Genomic DNA, 23,112 nt, shown 5'->3' on the forward strand with positions numbered 1-23,112 from the left:
ATTATGTATAAGTGTCTACCTTGCTGTGGAGAAATTACTGCTCCAGCCATGATGGAAGAATTCCAATGTAATCAATCTTAACTCGCTACCAGTTGGCTGTTCTTTCCCTACAGAGGATGATGCCATATCAAGAGATCAGCAGTAGGGCTTCCCTGGTGGCGCAGTGGTTGAGAGTCCGCCTGCCGATGCAGGGGACGCGGGTTTGTGCCCCGGTCCGGGAAGATCCCACATGCCGCGGAGCGGCTGGGCCCGTGAGCCATGGCCGCTGAGCCTGCACGTCCGGAGCCTGTGCTCCGCAGCAGGAGAGGCCACAACAGTGAGAGGCCCGTGTACTGAAAAAAAAGAAAAAGAAAAAGAAATCAGCAGTAGTCTCCACTGTTGACATATTGCATATGCAGTAATAATGTTAGCCAAATCCACCTCAGTAAGACAAATACTGTGCAATCATTTTACCTCTGCTGTCATGGCTATGTTTTTCCTGTGTCCCTTTAGCGAGAACCTGGTCAGCTGGAAAAGGAGGTAGACAAACCTTCATTGAATGGATCGTTTTCATCTACCTGATCACTAAGAGCTTTATCTGTAGAAGATGCACTTTGATGATCCATCTCATGGCAAGTAAAGATTCTCATACTCAGTTCATATACCTGTATTCATTGCTCTGATGATATTCCTTCCAAGTCTGTTCTCATCAGCTGAGCCCTTAGCCACTGTCCATATATTAATGTAGCCCCAAAATGTTTGTTATCTCTTCTTGCAGGCAAATTAGACAGATTCGTTGCCCACGTATCACTACTGGGAGTTTTATCCGTACCCACTGTCATTCAGGAATATCCCTTTGAGGGGCTATGTGACCAACCGGTGTTATTTTAGGCTGTGTCAGCATATTATGTGGAATGATCATAGATAAAACTCCAGTTTCCTGTTTCTAATTTAACTGGTCATAGGCAATTCCACATAAAGCCACAGGTTTGGGTTGAGGTAGTTGTGGTCATCGAAAAATAGAAGATACCACAGGAGTCTGAGCCACTGCTTATGAGACTTTATTTGCCTTCTGAGACAGTTTAGATCTGATATTTTATATTGCACTTATACTTGGTAATGGAGTACTTAACCTTAACCTCATGCCTTCACGGATCAGATTATACATAGTTGTGATAGGGGGTCAGACCACAAGGTTGCTTAGTGACGAGGTCAAGCGTTCTGCCTCTGCCAGCGCCCATCCCTAAGCCAGAAGCTATTGTCAAAGGAGAATATCTATTGGAAGATGAGAGCGTGTTTTCCCCAACTTATCAGGTCGTTGCCAGAGGTTCCACCTACCAACCATGTCTGCCACAGACACATGTAACAATCTAGTTTACAAAACTCGAGAGGCTTGCAGCAGCCTTATAATTTATTTGGTAAATAAGTCAAATTAGTACACTCTACTAGGTTACATGTTTCACAATCCAGAGAATTGTGTCTCTTTCGTAGAGTTAAAAGTTGAAAATTGCAAAACACTTTTTAAATTGTTTGTTTTTATCTTTAGAGAGACAATTTTAACATACTCCCGATAACTAGATCCGTAGGACCTTCCATAAGTAGATTGGCCCTTGGCCTTCTTTTGATTTTTCACTCTGTGATAAGACCATTTCTTACTAAATAGTATGAAAGAGTCATTACTTCCTGATCAATAAGTCTAATCCTCATGTGACCAGTACAGCAAAATAGTATCATGTCCAAACTGATATCAAGTGATCAAGGTACTTTCAGACTAGACTTCGACAGTGATGGGGATGACACAACTCTGAGGTAAGACTGAGAAATTACACTTATATTGCTACCAAAGGAAGGAAAACCACATCTACCGTCTCTGTTGCTTGGTATAGATAACGAAGCGTTTTTCAAATAGATAGTTTGATTGCAGGTGCCAGAGGTGGTGTTAATTTGCACCCGCAAAGATGAGACACAGGTGCAATTGGAGTGCTCCCTGGTTACATAATGACATTGCACTGCCATTCTTTAAGATACATTTGCCTTATGCAAAGGCTAATAGGAAAACTAAGTAGAGGCATCATAGAAATCATCACTGTTTTTTGTGTATCTGTGAACATTGCTTTAAATTTGAAATTCCCTGAGAAACGTGGTATTGAATTTAGTTGACTTTTGACAGAGAGGGGAAGTTCCACTGGGTCTCCCTGAACCTTTAAATCACAACCGTAAGTTCTGTGGGTTAGGAAGCCTATATCGGGGTTCTGCCAGTCATATAAGACATGGGCTTGGGGACGGGCTTCATGCCTCTCCTCAGGGGCAGCTGATTGCATCGGGCTGTGTCCGGTCCTCTGTCCTGTCCCCAGTCTCTTAAGTCAACAAATGATGCCGGACCATGAGGAATCCTTCTTTCATGTAGGACTCCCGGTTATTTTCTAAACTAATGCGCTAACGACACTCAGCCTTTTGGCTGATTTTGGCTGATTTCTTCTTACCCGCCTCCATGGCAGCCATCTCTTCCTCTCCTGCTAGGCCACAGGTAGGAAACTGTTTTTCAGCCTCTCCTCTAGAGACCTGTCCCTCCTTGGTATTCAGTTTTCTTGGTTGCATTATGACCTTCGGCTCTCTGATGAGTTAAAGGAACACTAAACCTTTGCAGATTATCTTTTTTTTTCCCCTTTAGATGTTAAGATGGTATGACTTTGCTGTTTTCTACTACCAGTAATACTTTTAATACATGAAATGAGAGGCTAACAAAATCATTGGCAAGTGTGAGAAGTGAAAAATTATGGAAGCTCAGGGATTGTAGGGAAGCTACTCCCAATAGCCTTAACCGTGATTGTACTAAAGTAGATGATTCTCAACAGGGCGTCCAAAACCCACAGGCAGCATCCCAAGTCAGCAAGTTGCAGACACCCATGCATCTAATTGCAGTTGCCACTTTAGGATAATCTCTTTCACCTTCCTAAAGCCACGGACTTGGCAGTGTCTATCTATAACCTCCCTGGCAAAACATACTTGCAAGCGAAGTGTTCAGGATTGATGACTGCATACAGCAGAGAGTTTAGAATGGTGTGAAATATGCTGAGTATTCACAAGGAATATCTGGCACATCTCAACCCGTTAAATTGTAATTTCCAGTATAAGCAAACGATTAAATCTCTGAATATGCATTTCTGTAACTGATCTTTTGGATAAATGTTACATGTTTTATAATCCCTAAATTATATTTAGAGTATGCTGTAGTGGCACTGCAAATATCACACGATAAACCATTTTTATTTTAATAATACCAAATGCAAAGGAAACTTGTGCTAAGCAATGGTTGAAAGTAGCCTTTGCATGACAGGACTCATACTAGTGTATAGAATTCTGTAACTTATTACCTGTCACTGACTATGCATTTTTAATGAAATAATTAAAGGGATTATAAAATGCTTTATTGTAAACATGGCAATTATTTTGCTAGATTCTGTGGGTAAAATATTGTAATTTTATAGTAAGTTTTTTTTTTCTCTTCAGAGTCAGTTCTGTGAAGTCCAATACACCCTTCACAACACTGTGCTCTAAGTTCTTAGAGATACAGCTCTGGGTGAATAACACCTAGTGATTCAAATGAATTAGTTACTGATGGTGCAACAACAGGGATCTCAACAAACATCACACTGAGTGAAGGAAGCCAGGCATAGAGAGTATTACTGTATATGATTCTATTCGCATTAAGCTCCAGAAAAGACCAGTATAATCTGCTGTGACAGAAACCAGATCAGTGGCTGCCTAGGATTAGAGCTGAAGAGAGGACTGAGAAGGTGCAGGAAAGAAGTTTTGAAGTGTCGGAAACATCCTGTATCTTGATTTGGGAGGTGGTGGCATAGGTGTGTACGTTTATCAAGGCTCATTGAAATGTGCATCTCAATGGGTACACTTTATATAAATTACACCTCAACGAAGTATGTTAAAATAAACAAGAAAAGCCAACAAACAAAAGAAAGAACTGTCAGATTGGTATGAGGAAGCAGAAGTCGGTTTCCTGGAGAAAGAGATGTGAAGGTAACTGAAAGGTCAAAGTCGTCAGGGGTCGGAGGCAAGATTACGCAGTGCCTCAGGGAAACCCTCTTAGGAGATGCACCTGAGCGTGAGACGTTGACCTGGAAGGTTGTTATCCTCAGGTCTTCTGGAAGAAGCAAATAAGGTTCTCATTTGAGACTCAGAGAAATAAAGAAGGAAGAGACAAGGTAGAACGAGATCTTTCCTTTCACAAGTGACTGCGTTTCCCCACAGCCTGCACGGCGGCTGGACTGGAGCAGGAGGCAGCTTTCTGAGTCCTGCTGCAGGCTGCTGCCGCTGTCCACCGTGCCTCCTGCACCCTCAACAGTCAAGGCATCTCGTGCAGCAGGAAAACCCACGGGCTCTGGTGCCCAGAGCCAAGGACGAGAATCCTCGTCTTGCCACCTACTAGCTGTGTGACTTTGGCCAAATTACTTAAATTCTGTTTGGTTCCGTTTATTCATTGGGGAATGAGAAATATCCATGCAGTACTAAATGGGGTCTCACATACCAAGTACCAACTGCAGCGGCTGGCACATAGGAAGCTTGATGTTTTAACAGTAGCTCTTACTGAGCTGCAGTAATAGAAACCAAGCTTCACGGTTCCCTTCTGCTCAATTACTGTTCTCTCTCATTTACGTTTTGTGAGAAAACTTACAATTCAAATAGGCTCCTCCACTCCTCTCATCTTAGCTGGTGTTATGAGTTACGCAAAGGTCTTTGTGCCACATCTTTCTTGTATGATCCCTAAATTGTTTTCAGGAGAAAAATCACACGTGAAGTGTATCCTCATGATGGGAATGCTGGTGGGCTGACAATTCCCCCCTTAGAGATGCGCACACCTCAATTCCTGGCACCTGTGAATACACTACCTTGCATGGCGGGATTAGTTAAGGGTCTTCAGATGGGAGATTAGATTATCCAGGTGGAGTCAATGTGACCCTGACCTTATAAGAGGGAGGCGTGCCGCTCCCAGCCATGGCTGGAGGTGTGCTGCTGGAAGCAAAATGGCGGGTGATGTGCAGAAGGGGTCGTGAGCCCGGGAACACGGGCCCCTCCAGTCGCTGAAAGAGACACGGAATTCTTCCCTAGAGCCTCCGGGAGGAAAGCAGCCCTGCCCAACACCTTGGCTTTACACGTCAGAAGGTAAGAACGTGCTTCTGTTGTGCTAAGGCGCTCTGTTTGCAGCAGTTGCTTCAGCAGCGGTGGGAAACTCATGCGGGCGTGTTGGGTAACCCATGAGGAGCTCCACACATGCTCTCTGCAGACGCCCCTGGACTCGAGTCACCTCAACTCTGAGACCGTGTTCCTGGTCCAACTCCCGTGAGGCTGATTACGGCCCCTTGTTCTTAGGTTTCTCTGAGAGTCAAGGCCCCTACATCCCACTACCTTCCCACCCCATAGCTTCGGAGCGGGGAGGGGGAGAGGGAGAGAGTCTCTCTTCTCTGCTGTCGAACGTGGCAAATAACCACGCTGTCTCTAGCTATTCGTTTTTGAAATAAGTGCTATTGGTTACAAGGCTCTTGCTGAGCTGGCCTAGGAATGACCCAGGGCAAACTCATCACTGCTAATGGGATAACCAGAAAGTTCTGTATGTTTAACTGCAGCTAGAAATAGCAAGGGAAGGCATGTCTTTTCTCCAGTCTCCTGAGCACACTTATACATTCAGGTCACTTCGGACTTCAGGAGGAGAAGGTAGGATGGTTTCTGTTTAGAAAAGTGCGATTTAAGATAAAAACATTCCACATCATTCTTGGAAGTAAAAGTTCTTTACAGTAGCAACTACCTTTTTGGAAGAACTGTCCAGTGGATTGTGTGTGTATATATATATGTGTGTGTGTATATATATTTTTTGCTGCCTTTTGCAAAGTTCCTGGGAGAGAGCTGTTCTCTTCAGACATGATTGTGCGGAGAGCACTGCAGGTTGAATCACTTTAGAGATAATGAAACATTCAATTAAAATAAAAGTGCTTGTGTAATGGCTATAATTACAAAGGAATGTGTTACAAAGAAAAAGCTATATTTAAAAAATCTGTTTTGAGTTTCTTGTGATTCTGAATGTAAGAAGAAGTGTAGAGGAAGCAATCACTCTAAACGTCCCTTTGTTTTCAAGTGAATGTAGATGGAAATTCTTAAATACCTGTCTCAGGATACTCTGAATTTGGTAACTTTCTCTGGAAGATTCAGTGGTGGTAAATACCAGTGGGAGGGCATAAGGAGTCAGAACCTTGCAAAATAGGGTAAAATCCAATGGAAAGGACTACTCTGGATGGACGAAACTACGAAGGTTTAAGTCACTGTCTCAGAAGCTCCGTGATAGTTTCTCAACTCTGGCTGAGGGTTCAGAGGAATCACCTGCGGGGCTTTCAGTATCTGACACGGATCCCAGCCCCAGAGACACGGGCTTAATTGGCTTGGGGTGTGGCCTGATGGGTTATTAAAGCCTCTTTCTGCCTCGGCGTTTGGAGTGTTCAGCCAGGTCTGCGACCCTGCCTGCGTTTCTTCTTGGGATCTTTGACACTGCTGGGAACCAACCTCACCCTCTTAGTTTAAAAAAAAAAAAGGGGGGGCTTTCTTGGTGGCACAGTGGTTGAGAGTCCGCCTGCCAATGCAGGGGACACATTTTCGTGCTCCGGTCCGGGAAGAACCCACATGCCGCGGAGTAGTTGGTCCCGTGTGTCATGGCCGCTGAGCCTGCGCGTCCGGAGCCTGTGCTCCGCGACGGGAGAGGCCACAACAGTGAAGGGCCCGCGTACCGCAAAAACAAACAAAAAAACCCCCACAACTTGTGGTTGCCTGAGCCTTAGAAGGTTTCAACATGGCCTTATTTCCTCCCTGAAAGATAAGTAATGACTCAGCCTGATTTTATAAGCTAAATATTGTCAAAACATCTAAGACTGCTGCCACCCATTTTATCTTCCCATAAAAAAAAAAATACAACTGGCATCCATTAGTGAGTGGGTGGGAGAGTGCAAGGTGAACAGCTCTTCCTGGGAGGAGCGTCTTAGTTCTGTGAATCCCATCCTGCATCCTGAGAAATCCTCCTTTGTTACATGTCTCTTATTTATACTGGTCTCCAACATTTTATATTTTAAAATATAAAAATATTTTAACCTTTAAAATATTTTAAATTATTGTAACTCAGCTGAGAAGGAAAGGTAACGCGAAATACATTTTGCAGATGTGTGGCCATTAAAGGTTTTCCTGCTTTAATTGAAAGTACTTTTTCCCTTTTAAATTTTACAGCCTTATTTATTTATTGTAAAAAAAAAAATCAGTAATCTATTAACATAAATGTCATTACTTGTTAAATGTAATGAATTAATGCCAGTAATCCGTTTTCTAGTGTGTGGCTTGGGCTTTACTAACCTGAAAGTTCAGGGATATAAAGGGATGTACATGGAAAGCTTTGCTGTCTTATCCTGGGTCAGGCTCATTTCTTAGTGGCTGAATAGTGTGTGTGATGCCTTAAGAGTTTTGAAGGTAAAATGTTAAACTGTTGAGGCTCTTTGTTCCTCCCAGGATGCTCTGAAATTGTCAGAGCTGGGACAGTGGTTGTAAGCATCAGTTCTTTCTCCTCCCTCAAACAACATAAACTATGTAATGATAGAAAACACATACATACAGTGTGATCAAAAAGAATAAAAGGATTTCTCAGAGGAGCAGGAATTGTGGGAAACCCTTAAGAAAGTAGGGAAGATGATACTGAACAGTGAAATGGCTGCACATGGGAATATTGAGCATCTGCCGGGGAGAGGCTCACAGTGATGGGGGCACATCAAGGGTGGTGCATGCCTGCAGGTGGTGGACCCCGGCAGGAGTCCAGGCGTGGGAGCGCCTGGCAAGGAGAGGCATTCAGGTACTGCAGAGGAACCGGTCAGGCTGCTTGATCCTTTTGTGTTCCCTTCCTCCCTGTGAGCCAGGGCGTGAGACGGGGCATCTAACAAAAGTGGGAGCAGGGCTTCCCTGGTGGCGCAGTGGTTGAGAGTCCGCCTGCCGATGCAGGGGACACGAGTTCGTGCCCCGGCCCGGGAGGATCCCACATGCCTCGGAGAGGCTGGGGCCGTGAGCCATGGCCGCTGAGCCTGCGCGTCCGGAGCCTGTGCTCCGCAGCGGGAGAGGCCACAACAGTGGGAGGCCCGCGTACCGCAAAAAAAAAGCAGTCCTGAACACAGAGGCAAGACGGTGCTCCTCCAAGCGGCAGGTTTTGCTAAGCTCAGCAGATAGGGGACTGGGGCTTCCTGCTGGGGCGCTTCCCATTCCAGCCCAAGAGGAGGTATAAGAAATGTAAGAACGTGTCAGAGGTGGGTAAAGGATCTGACTAGGAATTCAAGAAGAAAATAAAAATGGCCAGTTCATATGTGGTCGAGGATTGTTTCATATCTAGAAACTGAAATTCAAAAAATAACAGTAAAAAGACAGTGTATTGGCAAAATTCCAAGTCTGACAATAACAACAGTTAGTAAGGATAAAGGGAGAAAATTTACTGTCCTATTACTGGTGGAGGTGAAAATTATGGATGCTTTAGAGGAAGCTGGCAATATCTAGTCAAAATCATGTAACACGTGATTCAGCTACTTCATTTCTGTACATAAAACTTGTCAATAAAAAGTTGTAGAAAGATGTTCATTACGTGTATGTAATGAATAAGTGGAAAACTTAAATGATTATGAAAAATACAATAGGTATGCCATACAGTCATAAAATAAAATACTATTCCGTTAAAAGAATTCATTAAATCTACTTTTTATTAAAGTAGAACAAAATATACTGAGTAAAAGCAAGATGCAGTTTATGGTATAATTATATAAATAAAACAGCATATCAACAAATTTATATATTTACTTAAACATATTAATTGACTACATTCCCCTTAAGTATTAACTTTCTGTTCCCCTTAGTAACAAAACTTGAACAAGTTGTTTGTACTTAATGTTTATTTTCTTATCCTGTAAGGCCATGTTTCTATCTCTGTTAAAATCAGTCTGCCAATGTCTGTGACCTTTATCTTGTTAAATACATTGATCTTGGCATAATCCATGAATTTCCTGATTTTTTTTCACCAGCATTTAACACAGCTGACTGCTGCCTCCGTTTTGAAATTATACTACTTATTTTCCAAGGTACCATACTTTTTTTTCAGAAACCTCTGTTCTCTTTCCAGTTTTACCTCTTCTTGAACTCAAACTTTTGCCTTACTCAAAAGGCTTTCCCTATGCTTGTCTTGACCTTTATCTAGACTCTTCTAGGTGATCTTATGATTCCCATTTTCTATACTACATACAGGCTAAACTGATGACCCTAAATATTTAACTCCAGGACAAACTCTTGCCCTGAAATCCAGACTCTTAATGTTAAATCACTTTTCACATCAGCTTCTACCTTACTACAAGGTACTATAATTTCTTACTTGGAAATTGCAACAATTTTCTAAAATGTGTGAACTTTCTCAGAGCACAGGAGGAGAAAGAAAATAGTAGAATAATTAATGGCTAAAAATCTACTAAATATGAGCATTTATCTATAAATCCACAGACCCCAAAACTGAATCAATACCAAATAATAGAGAACCTCTCCAAGGCAAAGAAAGTGATAAAGATACATTCTTTAAAGCAGGTAGAAAAATGTACATTACTGTATATACAGAGGAGCAAAGATGAGTGACAGCAGACTGCTTGTCAGAAGCTATCTAAGGAAAAGCACAAGGTAATGACAATAATTTACTGAAAACATGCCAGTATAGAATTTTATACCAAGCAAAAATATAACTCAACTAAAATTAAATTAAATTTAAAAGCTTTTGCACAGCAAAAGAAACCATAAACAAAACAAATACAGCCTACAGAATGGGAGAAAATATTTGCAAATGTTGCAACTGATGAGGGATTAATCTCCAAAATATACGAACGGCTCATACAGCTCAATATCAAAAAACAGCCCCATCAAAAAATGGGCAGAAGCTCTAAAGAGACGTTTCTTTGAAGACCTACAGATAGCCAATAGGCACATGAAAAGATGCTCAACATCACTATTAGAGAAATGCAAATCAAAACTTAAATGAAGTATCACCTCACACCATTCAGAATGACCATCAAAAAGTCTACAAATAATAAATGCTGGAGAGAATGTGGAGAAAAAGGAACACCCCTACACTGTTGGTGGGAATGTCAGTTGGTGCAGCACTATTGAGTACAGTATGGAGGTTCCTTAAAAAAAACTAAAAATAGAGCTACTATATGATCCTGTAATTTTACTCCTGACTGTATGTTTGGAGAAAACCATAATTTGAAAAGATACACGCACCCCAGTGTTCATAGCAGCACGATTTACAGTAGCCAAGACACAATGGAATACTACTTAGCCATGAAAAAGAATGAAATAATGCCATTTGAAGTAATGCCAACACAGATGGACATAGGGACTATTATACTAAATGAATCAAGCCAGACAAAGACAAACAGTATATGATAGTGTTTATTTGTGGAATCTATAAAAATGATACAAATGAACTTATTTACAAAACAAACAGATTCACAGACAATAAACTTTTACTAAAAGGGAAAAGGGGAGGGAGGGATAAATCAGGAATTTGGGACTAAAATATACACAGTACTATATATCAAATAGATAACCAACAAGGACCTAATGTATAGCACAGGGAACTATACTCAATATCCTGTAGGAACCTATGATGGAAGAAAATGAAAAAAGAATACATATATTTTTTTATATATGTGTAACTGAAACACTTTGCTGTACATCTGAAACTAACGTAACATTGTAAGTCAACTATATTTCAATTTAAAAAAGTCTTAGGAAATCTAGAAAGTGTGCTGTGGCATAGAATTAGGATTTAATCTGCCTAATGACTAATTATGTTGAGTATCTTGTGTTTCTTTGCCATCCATATTTTTTTTTGTGAAATGTCTTTCACATATTTTGTGTACCTTTCTATTAGGTTTTTTTATTACTGAGTTTTGAGCATTCTTTATATATTCTGGAATCAATTTCTTTATCAGATAAGTAACTTGCAAAAATTTTCTCAGACTGTGGTTTACCTTTACATTTTATTTAACTGTATATTGTGAAGATAAAAATACTTGAAATTTTGATAAAGGTCACACTACCAATTTCTTGGATATTTTAAAGTATCATATTTAAGAAATCTTTGCAAGCCCAGTTTCATAGATCTTTTATGTTTAACTTTGAAAGGTTTTATAGTTCTAGGTTTTACATTTAAGTATATGATCCGTTTTGATTTTATTTCTGTATATTGTACAAGATAGGAAACAAAGTTCACATTTTCTGTACAAGGACATACTTTTCTAGCAATATTTGTGGAAAGCACTATCCTTTCATCACTGAATTGCCTTTGAACTTTTGTCAAAAATCAGTTGTGCATATGTGTGGGTCCACTTCTAGATTTCCTGTTCTGTTTCATTGATCTGCTTGTCTGTGTTGAGGCCAGTAACACATTGTCTTTTACATTACTGTGATTTTTTAAATTTTGTAGTCAGTGTTCTCCACGTTTTGTTCTTTCCGAATTGTTTTGCCTATTCTAATTTCTTAGGATTTTTCATATAAATTATAGAATTTCATTGGAGTTATTGAATATATTGGCACAAAATTGTTCATAATACTCTTGAAATCCTCTTAATGTTTATAGAATATGAGAGATATGTATTCTTTTAATTTAAATACAGTTAGAGTTTTATCCCCCTTTTTTTTGTGGCCAGTCTGACTAGACTCTTAAGCAGATTAATTTATTTTCTTTAAGACCTAGTTTGGGAGTACATGGATTTTTCTGTATTTTACTTCTTATATCTGCTCTGATTATCAATTCCTTTCTTCTCATTTGGGTCTAATTTCCTCTTTGTAGCTGCTTAAAATAGGACCTGAGATCATTAATTTGAGTTTTCTTTTTTCTAATACAATTTTATTGTCTAAATTTCTGTCTGAAATTTGGTAAATTGTATGGTAAAGTGTATTTACTGGCCATACGCTTCTTATATTTTGTGCTTTGATTTATATTGGGGTCAAAAATATTTCTAACTTCCTTTCTGATTTTTTGCATTGACACGTATTATTTAATTAAATAATTATTTAATTTAATTTCCAACTTATTTAATTTCCAACTACTTAAGGATTTTCCAGAAATCTTTGTTAATCATTCGTAATTCTATTGTGGTCAGAGAACATACTTTGTATAAATTGAATCCTCTTAAATTTTAGACTTCTGTTATATGGTCCTAGGTATGGTCTATCACAGTAAGTGTTCTGTGTACACTTGAGATGACTGTATATTCTGATGCTGAGATTATTTTAAAGTTGTCATTTGGCTTGATTTGGTTGATGGTGTTATTGAAGTCTTCCATACACTTCTGTATTTTCTGTCTATCAACTATTGAGAGAGTAGTTTTAATCTTCAAATATAGCCTTGGAAGTGTCTATCTCTTCGTGCAGTTCTACCAGATTTTGCTTTGTATTTTGAAGATGGTATGTACGTAAAGCTGAGGATTTTTGTCTTTACAAATTGACCTCTATGAAAAGACCTTCTTTCTTGATTTCATTCTTCTCTAAACTACTTTGCTTACTACCATAGTTAGAGCAGATTTATTGTGATCAGTTTAGAATGGGCTATCACTTTCATCCTTTTACTTTTTACCTACTTAGATATTAATATTCAAAGTGCATTTCTTTTAAGCAGCATAAAATTGGAACTTACCTTTATCTAAGCTGACAATCTCTGCCTTTTAATTGTGGTGTTGTCACTTACATTTAATGTGATTGATATGGTTGGGATTAAGTTAACAGAGGAATTTGTCCATCTTTAACTTCAGCATGGACTAAGGCATATTCATATTCCCAAATTTTGTTAAAAATTGAAGATGAGAATTTGACAGTCTGTCACAAAACTGACTATAAAAATAAACGTTTACCTACCTTTCTATATTTGCCTCTCTAAAATGCTAACTTCTAAGTTATGGCAGTATTTAGCAAAAGAGACTATAAATTCTGTCTTCTGCTGTAGGGGTGAGGCTTAGTTTAAACAAGAAATATCGAAAGGAAAATTTTCAGCTAAGTTCTATATGGTGCGCATAAAGCTAGTTCAATAAATATTAAACTGTACTGCTTGTATATTGTTGGATATCCAGTCCAATACTTCTTGGCCCATGCCCTAATTCTGGTTTTCTAGATTCCTAAAAATTACATTGAGGCTTCCTGTCCATGCTAAAGTCTTAGGCTGACAGTACAATAGAAGTGGCCAGATACATCACCTGTAGACACGGGAAGAGTTCGGTCCCACTGATGACATTCTCAGTGTTGTCCAGTCACATATGCTACATTTTATAATGTGGCCTGTACTCTGGAATTGAAGGAATATGATTTTATCACTCCTTCACTGACTCCACCCATGAGGGACCTCTTTACACATCAAAAGAAGGTAACAAGCTTGATAAAGATGGAGGTTAAATTCTAATAAAACACCTAAAACTGATTTACGAATCCAGTGAGAAATTCAATATTTTACCTTTATATTCTCTGTGATATATATTTTACACCTAAGTGATTAATGCATATTATACATACGGTATCTAAGAAAAATTGAGCTATTAACAAAGTTACCAATACACATACAATATTAAATGTAACGGTTGTGGTTTTGATATACTTAGCTATTGCTAGAGGGTATGAATATTACAACTCAAATTAGGGGTCAAATTTAACAGTTGTCTGTGTTGTGAAGATAAGCTTCTGACAGGATATCTTTTGGTTCAACTGATAGTTATAATAATTTTGGACCACTTATGTGTACTTCCACAAATAATGACTGATTTTTAAAGACAAAATATTGGCTAACTTGGTTATATCTAGAGGCCTATTGAATTGTTAACAAAGTTGGGTCATAGAACATTTTCAGAGAAAACTATGATACTAGCTGTGCAAACCTTGTTCTGGAGCCATATAATTATGTTTCTGACCAAAAGGTATGCTTTTTAGGTAATTGTGTCAGCAGACAGAACTGAGGAGTATTTAGCTAGGAATATACAAGTGCTGATTTGCTTGTGATGCGCTAACGACAGTCTGAGGACGATCATTATAAACATGACCCCAGATAGAATTTCACACTCAATTTTCACTAGTCTAGAGAATGACTGATTGAGACAAGCAAGAGGGTAATTTACAGAAACCGTGGTAATCACATCGTGTTCCAGTAGTTAATCCTGAAACTCTCAGCTCTTCTAACGGCTTCTCATTTTTTTTTAAGTGGTTATATGCTGAGAAAGAGTGCCCCTGGTGATTGCCACAAGTTCATATCACATGAAGCCTTCATCCACAACTGAATGAATCTGCTGGGGCAGCGGGGGAGGGCGGGAGGGGGGTGGCATTGAAGACTGAGAGCAACTAGGTGCTCACCCAGGATTGTGTGTAAGTAGAAGTTCAGATGCGCTCCTGACCTGATAGACTGGAAAGCTGGAGGGTTTTTGATAGAAACAATATTATAAATGGCAGGTGGTCCCAAGCAATCTCAGAAAAGCTTATGGGTATTCGTGCTGATTTGTATTTATGCATTTTAGACAACATACTGGGTAAGAGGATAATGGTGTTGAAGTTAATGTTACTAATTTAATTTCCCAATCATTTGGAAAAGCTTTCGAATTCAGAATGCCATCGCACAATATCTTGTTGCCTCTAGTACTTCTTGTGGAAGACTGTGTGTGTGGCCACCTTTGGAAAATAGACACATGTAAATATCATCTGTATACTCTACTCACAATGTAATGTTGATGTGTCTCCACTGAGAAGTGTGGTCTGTGTTCCCTCCTCTCAAATCTGGGTGAGCTTCTGTGACTAATTTGGCCAATAGAATGTAGCAGTGATGTTGCACTTCTGTGGCCTAGCCAGAAGGGGCAGTGCAGCTTCTACTGACTATCCTTTACCTGGAACACTTGCCCCTGGAATGGACAGACCACTTGTAGGTTATTCTGGCTGATAGTCCCAGCTAGTCCCCCCCCACTGACCATCAGCATCTGTGATCAAACGTGAGCAAATGAGCCCCCAAATGTATCCAGGCCTGGATTTGAGTCTTCCAGACACTGTGGAACAAGAATTAAAACCATCCCCATGTGTCCTCCAAATTCATGACCAATAGAAACAGATAATAATTATTTAGAGCCTCTAAGTTTGGGGTGATTTGTTACACAGCCTTAGGTAACTGATGCGTCTCTGTAGCTCTGGTATTAAGTTCTGAAGATTGTGCCTGTGTTCTTCATGCCACCCCACACTTGTTCCCCAGCCCACAGATATTGAGCCTTAATGCCTTTTGGCTACAGTGGTAAGATTTAGGAGCTCTGATGTCAGTGCGAGCCACAGTGTCAGGAGGAAGAATGAGCTGGACAAGGACAGAATGTTCTGGGAGGAATAATTATTCCTGGAGCAATTACTACAAGTAGGGTGAATCCAGTGTTGAAGGAGAAATATTAGATCCAGCAGCACTTTGGGTCCCAATTATATGTAATTTCATTAAAAAATTATCTTTTTTTTGCTTAGGTTGTCCATGATTAAAATAAACTTTATTCCAGTTTTGTTGAGAAATAGTTGACATACATCACTGTATAAGTTTAAGGCATACAGCATGATGGTTTGTTTTACATATATTATGAAATGTTGGCTGAACCTATTGTGGTAATCCATACAGATACAATAGAAAGAACAGGAGAAAGCAGTTCTCATCACAAGAATTTTTTTCCTTTATTGCTACAATTTACTCTCAGAAACGTTCCTGCATATCATATAGCTATAATGTTAGCCATAGACACCATGTTGTACATTACATCCCTAATATTTATTATATAATTGGAAGTTTGTACATTTTGATCACCATCTTCCAGTTTCCCGTACCCCACTCCCCAACAAATGGCAGTTGGGAAATAGGATAAAGACATCTCCATGTTTTCTGAATGTTCAAATTGGATGGTTATTGGTACCATTTGTTGAGCTAAAATATGAACAGGAATTCAGATAAGATGATGAGCTCAGATGCCTCTGAGAAACAGTCAAGAACAGATATCAAGTAGAGAGTGAAATAATGGGTCTGGAGCTTGAAGAAGAGATTTAATGTAAATAAATAAGTCGCTTAAGTCCTCTTCTTAGATGTAGAAATACAAACTATAGATGTGAATGAGACCTTCTTAGAAGAGATGTTAGAGGAAAATTGCTCAAAAATGGTACTACTGACATTTTGGGTAGGACAGTGTCTTTTTATACGGGGCCATCAAGTGAATTGTAGGACATTTAGCAGCATCCCTGACCTCTACCCATGAGATGCCAGTAACACCCCTAGTTGTGACAGCAAAAGTGTCTCCAATTATTGCCAAATGTCCCTTGGGGCAAAATCACCTCCAGTTGAGACCACTAGGTTAGAATAAGAAGAGGAGAAAATACCTTTTAATCTCATATTTACTATATTTTTCTACTATATTTTCTATTTAATCTCATATTTACTATATTTTTACTATATTATATATTTTCTATATAAAATAAAATGGAGACCAGGCTTGAAGATTCCCCAAGCAGACAGAACAGCTAAAAGAAGTAAGCAAAACTTAATCTAGCTCATTTCATAAACTTAAGCACGAATTGATGCAGGTTATTTTTTGTAAATGCCTGTGATAGTCATAAACAAAACTTAAAGTCATCTACCTGAAATGGTATAAGATAGTCAATGTTAACCAGTCCCCTGCTGTCTGGAGAGTCCACTGTAATAAGCTGTCATTGTAAAGGTTAAACAACTTCATTATTTTCTCTTTCTAAGCCATCCTGCAGCGTCATGCCTCTAAGGAATACCACTTTCAGGTTTGAAGTCTCCCTGTTTAGTACGTTTCTCACTCAAAATACATGAAGTAAAGCTCTCTGAATTTTTATTCACAGTATGATTTTTAAAGTGTTTCTGTAAAAGTTCAATTCTTCCTAACATCTTTTCAAAAATCTATTCCCCAGAGTATATTTGTCTCTCTAAATCACCTTTAATTTAGTAGAACTTTTATGCATACTCTATTATCTTCATATTTTATGGCAAAACAACTGTTTCATTTTTTTAAACATCTTTATTGGAGTATAATTGCTTTATAATGGTGTGTTAGTTTCTGCCGTATAACATACTATTTCATCTTGATGTCTTAACTCTGTTCATATTCTATAAGAATAATGTATGATTGATATTCTTCAGAATAATTAGAATATTCTTGGAAATGTCCATTTTACATAAAACAAATATTTCAAGGACATTTTCTATGTTGCTTTGGTTTAAATGCTCTGAAAATCAAACAGAAATCTCTTTAGAAATACCTGAATAACCTATAGTTAAATATCTGGCATACTTCTAATAGGTTGTTAGATTTATAAATGCTGTAATAATTTCAAACAGGCAATTCAAAATTGATTCATGTAACAGCCCTCAATTATCATGCTAAGTGTCTAGAAATATACTAATCAATTCATGATAAAATTAGTGCTGTAGAAGAGAAAGGCAAAATATTACATTGATTTATAAAACATAGTGATAAACAGTTTGGCAGTATTTGGTTTTCTGGTAAGAAGCCTAATACCTTGAGATTATTTGAAGATTTCTTCTCAGTTTAACTTTTGTGTGTGCCATATCATTAACGTAAATCTCCCTGACCACTGAATAGACTTCTTTAATATTTACACTATTTTGTCTTTATCTTGGGTCAGTATTTTGTACTTCTTCGTCTTCACATCTAATTGTTAGCATAGTCTGAGATTTGGTCCTGGATTCTCTTCTACTTTAACTATCACAAGGAACACCTCACTCAGCTGCATATGCTTTAAACACCATAATCGTGGGCCCAGGGATTCACTGAGTACTCCTGTGTATTTATGTCTGGCCCCACCAATCACAGAGGACAAGGCAAAACCTTATGTGTTAATAAAACGGCCCTTAATCACCGCCCTGAAAACAACCATCAGCAGTGTAGAGTGAGTCCTAATACCTTAGTGCTTCTGAAAAGTTCCCAAACGCCCCTTCCTGTAGACGCTGACATCCTTGCCATATGTATTTGCTCCAGGAAAATCAAGACTCAATTTATAACACTTTTCCCCAGTTTATCCCAGTCATCACAAGAAGCCCATGACATCCCAATTATCATTCAGTTCCAGGATTTAAACAGCTCTGAAAACTTTTCTAACCATTTTTCCCGTCTGTCCCAACTCCTGGAATATTTTCAATCTGCCGTTTTTAACTTAGTATTCTGAAAAATCTCTATATCCTCAAGCTCTTTTCTTCACCACTTGGCTCTGAACCTTTGCTCTCTTCTGATTACACAATTGCTCTTTCAACCCTCTCAGATGGTGAGGTTTTCTCTCCCTCATCCCTCCTAGATTAGGCTGGGAGATGGAGTAAGTTTTCTCCTACTGTATACTGCTGCTTCCAGAACTTTCTCCAGCACTTCATCACCTCTCACCTGTCCCTTCATTTTATCAGTTGGGATCACCCTACATTCCACCCTACTTGCTGCCACCTAAGGACAACGTGGCTCCCTCTCATTTCTTGGAAAAAATTAGCTCCTATTTCATTGCCACTCAGTCTGAAACTACTCGTGCAATATTTTGGTTATTTCTTTGTCTCTAAGTCACTGACCTCCCAGCTCCTTGACAATCTAAACTCTGAAGTTCTCCTCCATTCTGTTTTAGCCACTTACTCTGACGGTCTTATTACTATGACATTATTACCAATAACTGAAAAATCAGTACCTAGTTTCAGTATCCCACTTTTTAATTATTTTTAAAGTTTATAATTGTTTGAGATTTATAATAGTTTAAGATATAGTACAGAGCTGCTATATATCCTAAACCCTGTTTCATATATGATTAACATCTCACATTTGTATAGCATATTTATTATAATTAATAAGCTGGTATTGATAAATTCTTAGTCTATACATTATTCATATTTATTTAGTTTTCATGTAATACCTGTCTTTTTCTCTTCCTGAACCCCTCCAGGATATGACATTACATTTAGTATCATGTCTCCTTCTTAACTATCCTACTCTTTATCACTTTCTATCTTGTTAATGTCATCATATTTACAGAAACAAACCACAACTTTAACAAGACCTAAACTCCAATGATCATACCAGTATTTCTCTGTTCCAACCACCGTCTCGTTTTTACTTCTTAGCTGGATTCAATTTGATGATAAGTAACTATAATTACATTCTTTCTTACACCTTTGGTTTCCTTGCCCCCTTTATCCTTTGTTTACCAAACCATCACCCCAGTCATGTTTTCCTCCCTTACCACCCTACTGAAACTGATTTTTGCCAAAATTTACCAATATGGCAGTCCCTGAAAAATGACTTCCGCGTTACTAAATCCAATGGTGAGTTTCTCATCACTCGTCTTGTCTGGCATACAAGACGTTTGATTCAGTTGGTTACTTCTTTATTTTACAACACTATCTCCAATTATTGTCTGTTGTACATTAGTATCTTTATTTTCCTCCTATATCACTGCGCTTGATTTCAAACTACTTTGCATTTTTCTTTTCATATCTTATTTGGCCTTGGAATGCCTCAGCATTCAGTCCTTTTCAACCACATCCATTCTTTATCTGTGATCATATGCTGTCTTACGGTTTCAAATAGTATCTGAAGACAAAACTCCCAAACATATACTTACACCTAGTTATCCCCCCTAGATTTCCAAACTGATATGCCAAATAGCCTCCTTAATATCTTGCATGGGTATCTAACCAGCAACTCAAACTGGCTGTGTACAAAAGCAAATTTCTGAAACCGCCCTGTCCCACAAAAATAAATACGTACATATACACACATACAAAGTAAAACTCCTCCTGCAGTCTTTCCTTTCAAGGCTAGTTTCCATTTGGTTTTGATCCTATCACTTATGTCGGGGCCTGGGTACTTGATGTTTCTTATGCCTGGAATCCTGTTCTCAGGTATTTTCATGACATGGTCCCGCTACTCTAATGTGGTTTAAAATGGTTATATTTTAGCTGCGTTACAATCTCAGTATCTTTATGAAATTCTCAGTGATCTTTCCCAAGTCCAGAAGTGAACCCTCTTGAGCCAGAAACATAGGAAGTCAAACACTAGTTCTAAGTTCTCTCCCCAAAACCAACATATGATTGTGAAACAGAGATGGGATACCTGCATAAATACTCCCACTCAGCAATGCAAAGAAGGGCAGGCACTTAGAAGCCACTAGTTCACGGTGATTCTGAAATCCCACTGGACCAATTTTGTGATGTCCTCTTACATTGGGCCCAAAGTCTTTGAGGTCTCTCTGTCCTTGATTAAATCTGTGTTTTGCTCCCTGAATGTATTTTCCCAGCCTCTTCATTCATTTGGCACTTTTTCTACCTTTTGGCTGCCCTTCATTTTTTCATCATCCGCCTTGGCCATCTCTGGAGAGAGTAGTGGAAGTCTTTCAATGTCTTGAATAGTATCAGTGTCCTTTTTTTTTTTTTTTTGTCAGTGTCCTTTAATACAGGCCGATATAACTTAAAAACTTTGAGGTATCCTATTCATTTGATTCTATTTCATTTTATGTGCCAAAAGTTATACCCACGATTTATTATTCTCTCTCTAGATTTAAGTAAAAAATTGATGGTATAAGGGCTTCATGGGACAATGTCTGTAGTCTTCTAGGACCCATTAGGTCAAATTGAAAGGGTATCTTATCAGTCTTAATGACAATGACCTTGATATGATTTCTGTCTTAAGACTATGATGTAGGGGCAGACATCTGAATTGGGTCTTCTCCCTGAGTTCACGGCTTAGCGGGTATAGTTTCTATTGATGAGAGTTCATTTTCTAACTCAAAGTCCTAGAATTTCTGGGATCTCCTTATTCACCTACCAAGTACCAGTTCTTCTCTGAGTCCATTTTTTTTTTCTGTTACCTTTGTAAGTACAGCTGTCAAGCAGACGACAACTGCTTTTAACACTTTGCCTCAAACCTGCCTTGTGCCACAAGTGCATGTTATTGCTGCTAGGCTACCACAGGTGTGAATTACACCACCACCCTGTGTGCTGCTGTATTATATCCTCTTATAAGGATTACCTCACCTCTCAGTGCCCCGTCCCAAAGCCAATGGCACATATTTTGTGGTAGAACAGCCCACACCCTAGTTCCAGTACCAGTGTCTCTCTTAATCTTATTTTTTTGGATAAAAACATCAAATCACTATACTGCACATCTGAAACTAAGAGAATATTGTAAGTCAACTATACTTTAATTGAAACTGACCTTAATTTCCTCAGATTTATAAAGCAAACATTTGTGTTGATGAGCATGTGATCTGGGAGTTTACAGCTTGCATAATATTGATGACATTCGGCTAAGCGTAGATCCAGGCTGCGAGTTGGGTCAGGTCCATTCCACTTCTATTTGTTGTTATAACACAAGCAGCTACCTAAGGCATGTTCTTCTCAGGACAGATATCAGGAAGACACAGTAAACCATGTAACCACATTTATATCTTAGTGGAATTGCATGAGACTATATGATACAGTAACCAAAACAAATCACATGGCAGTGCCAGCAGCAATGTGGCAGGAAAATTTACTTTCTCCATAGTAGAAAGCACTCGGACATTGCAAGGCAGAAAGCGTGAACGTATAATTCTATAACAGAGGAGTAAAGTATTGAGTCTACCAAAACACCATTTCAGTGAAATCACCCTTACTACAATATATAAATATAATCCTCACAATTTTTCCTGGCTGCTGAAAGAATATATCTACATATCTCTTTACTTAGATATCTAATACCCTTCTCAACACAGTATAATAGTTGACCATTTAATAGAATGGCATAGTCGACCATTTCTCCCACACGCTGTACCCCATGCTTACCCATATCTATATTTGGAGTCAACAGTTTGATTAAAACAACAACAAAGGGAAAACCTAACTGTATATGATTTTATTTCACTCTTTACTTTTCCTCTGACATGTAATCCATCAAGTCCTGTCTACTATACATCTAAAGTCTATTCCATATTGTCCCCCTTTTTCATCTTTCTAAATATCAACTTGAAAGTCACCATGATTTCGTGTCTGGACTGCAAGAGTGTGTTTCAGGAACTTAGGGTAGCCTTGTTTTCTGGATCCAACTGAATTTTCACAAGTCAGATCTCAGTTTAACTGTTGCTCCTTTGAAGCTAATATGTATTTTCTTGGTTTCTCTTTGAGCTCATCTCTTGTCTTTGGTTTTCAACAGTCTCACTATGATTTTTTTTTTCTTTGCATTCTGCCTGGGATGCTCGTAGATCTTTGAATTTGGGGCTTTGTTTCTTTATCAGTTTCGGAAGTGTTTTGGTCATTATCTCCTACCATAGTGGTTCTTCTTTCCTTCCCTTAGGGCCTCTATTTACGTGCATGAAAGATTGTTTCATTGTGGCCCACGTGGTTCTAATTTTTTCTCAATCTCGATTTTTAAAATTTTAGGTTGCTTATGTTTAGATATTCCCAAATGACTTTCTTTCCAGTTCAGTATTCCTGTCTTCTGCATTTTTTATGTGTTATTAAACTCAGTGAAAGTGTGCATAATTTCAGATGGTATATTTTTCCATTCTAGAATTTTCATGTTGGTCTCTCTTGTAGATTACCATTCTCTGGTAAATGTTTGGTGCATATGATAAAATGGACATATTTTAAGTAGTGATAGAGTAAATTTGAACCAAAGTTATTATTGAGTATAATTACACATACTCTGAATGTAAATAAAGCTTAAATAAAACCATACCCAATCAAATCGTAAGTTTAATATGTAACACATACATTGGGATTCAAGAACAAAACTTATGTCTTTGAATTTATAGGACAGTATATTCATATACATGAAAAATTGGGAACAGCATTTAAAAAGCATAAGAAAGTACAAAAGTATTTGGTGATACAATGAAAACTAGGGGGATTCCAAGATGAAATGTATAAGTTATAGGGACGACAAGCTTCCTGGAAGAGGACTGAGGGATTTCATAAAATTAGAATATACAAAGAAAACAATCATTGCAGATGTGGTAACATATCCACTCTTAATAAAC

The sequence above is a fragment of the Phocoena sinus genome, chromosome 21 (genome assembly GCF_008692025.1).
Source record: "Phocoena sinus isolate mPhoSin1 chromosome 21, mPhoSin1.pri, whole genome shotgun sequence".
NCBI lineage: Eukaryota > Metazoa > Chordata > Mammalia > Artiodactyla > Phocoenidae > Phocoena > Phocoena sinus.